At 33.7% G+C, this 2,458-nt stretch overlaps 1 long non-coding RNA gene across 1 annotated transcript in view; it reads right to left on the reverse strand.

Moving 5' to 3' along the window:
* Positions 1–2,129, reverse strand: part of LOC128249316 (uncharacterized) — a 3,286-nt gene extending 1,157 nt beyond the window's left edge. The window contains exon 1 of the long non-coding RNA XR_008265416.1: positions 1,500–2,129. This is a non-coding gene — a long non-coding RNA (uncharacterized LOC128249316). The remainder of the gene's footprint in view (positions 1–1,499) is intronic.
* Positions 2,130–2,458: the final 329 nt, after the last annotated feature.

The raw sequence follows: 2,458 nt of genomic DNA on the forward strand, positions 1-2,458 counted from the left end.
AATAATAATAATAATAATAATAATAATAATAATAATGATATTAATAATATGAACAAGAAGAGGAAGAAGGGTGACGATAATAATAGACAGGAAGAGGAAAAGTAATTGCGATTGAACTAATTACGTATCTTTGATCCGTACCAACGTCATTTCCTCATTTACGATACATACATGCCTTCATTCATATATACATACATACATGCATACATATATACACACGTTCGTACGTAGGTACGTACAAATTTGTGTACGTATGTGAATGCATATGTATATGTGTTTGCATTAGGGAAAACAAACTACAGAGAAAAGGCAAAACAAGGAAGTGTTAACTATAAATAACATATCTATATATATATATATATATATATATATATATATATATATATATACTTAATTATATATATGTACGTTTGTCTTTACACACACACGCACACACATAACATGGTGTATATAGGAAGGCACTGATGTAGTTAGTAATTATACGAGGTATATAGTATAAGATAAATCTGTTGATATTAGCATGTTAACAAATAAATGTAAACAGACAAATAAAAACAAAAACAAAAACAAAAAAAACAATTTACGATTGAATAACACAGCAATAATAATAACAATAATAATAATAATAATAATAATAATAATAATAATAATAATAATAATAATAATAATAATAATGATAACTAACACATGTATGCGCATGTAATATGTATGTACAATTACAGTTCAATAAAATATCAGTGGAATTCGTTGAATGAGTGTATATAGTAAAAATGCTCATGTATATAATACACAAGTGCGAGTGAGTGGAAAGATGTTATTATTTCTTCATGTATTGTATGCATGTATGTGTGTGTACTCGAATGTTAGAGCCGAAAACAGTTATTAAAGCAATTACAAAATATATAAAATTGTGTTAAAGTGCAATTGTTTATACAAAAGGTGTGTGTTCTATACACACACACACACACACACACTTCTAAATATGTTAATCGTATGTAATAACCATTAATTATGACTGCCTGCATACACGCACACACACACAGACGCACACACACACACACACAGTCACATAGTCACACACACACAGAATTATGTGTGTGTGTGTGTATGTGTGTATGTTCAAAGTTTAATCAATCTCTCTCATTTGCCATTTTTTTTTATCATTTGACTTATCCGTAAATCTCTTCCGAAAGGAAATGAGCAATGAAATAAATATGTAATAAATACTGCAATGCACGTCTATCTATCTATCTATCTATCTATCTATCTATCGTAACAGATGACATAAAATTCTGAAAACACAGCGATTCTACATATATTTGTATTAATATATTTACGCATACGTAGTTGTGTTTCTACTACAACATATCAAATATACATACATATATCTCTTTTTCTAGGTCTGGAAATACATAACGTTGATCTGTATATTTGTCTCAAATTTTTTTTTCGGAAAAATATAAACACAACAACTATAGTTTGTTGCGTTATGGCCTCACCTGAATAAAATCGATCACCTTTCTTCCATTTGGTCGTGTCTTCAACTCTCTGCTTTATATGGAAAGCCACTAACAAAACTAAGCAACGCTGATTGGTCGAGCTGTATCAAATAGGCATCGGGGCTTCTTCGGGGGGTTTTGTTGTTGTTTCTTGTGAAATTTGTAATGTGACTGGCTGAGTGGCTGGCTGTTGATATTGGTGTTAATAATGGTAGTGGTAGCGGTGGCGGTGGTGGTGTTTGTGACCGTGTAAATGGTGGTGGTGGTGGTGGTGGTGATGGTGATAATGGGGCTGAATGTCGTGGTGGTTGTGGAGGTATAATTGAATGCGATCGTGTTGGTGTTTGTAAAAGGTGTTAGTAATGGTAGTGGTGGTGGTTGTGAACGTGTAATTGGTGGTGGTAGCGATGGTGGTATTGGGGCTGGGTATGATGGTATCAGCGGTGGTGGTTATGAAAAGGTAGTTAATGATGGTGGAGGTGGTAGTCGCGGTTGTGGCGGTGATAGTAGTATGTGTGCGTGCGTCTGTGTGTGTGTGTGTGTGTGTATGTGTTAGTAATAGTAATGATTGTACAGGTGATGGTGGTAGTGGTAGTAGTGGTGTTAGTGATGTAATTATAGTGTCGGTGGTGGAGCTGGTGGTGGTGGTGGCGGCGGTAGAAGTAGTAGTAATGGCTGTAGTAGTTATTGTTGTAGCGGTGGTGACCGTAGTCGTAATAGTGGCGGTGGTGTGCATACGCCAAAGGCTGTGGTGGTTGTGGTGGTGCTAGCAGTAATAATAATAATAATAATAATAATAATAATAATAATAATAATAATAATGATTATTATTATTATTATTATTATTATTATTATTATTATAACAGTGGATTTAGTAGTAGTAGTAGTAGTGGTAGTAGTAGTAGTAGTGTTATTAAAGTGTTTGTAGAGATGGTGGTGGTAGCGGTGGCGGTGGTGAT

Source organism: Octopus bimaculoides, chromosome 13 (genome assembly GCF_001194135.2).
Source record: "Octopus bimaculoides isolate UCB-OBI-ISO-001 chromosome 13, ASM119413v2, whole genome shotgun sequence".
Taxonomy (NCBI): Eukaryota; Metazoa; Mollusca; class Cephalopoda; order Octopoda; family Octopodidae; genus Octopus; species Octopus bimaculoides.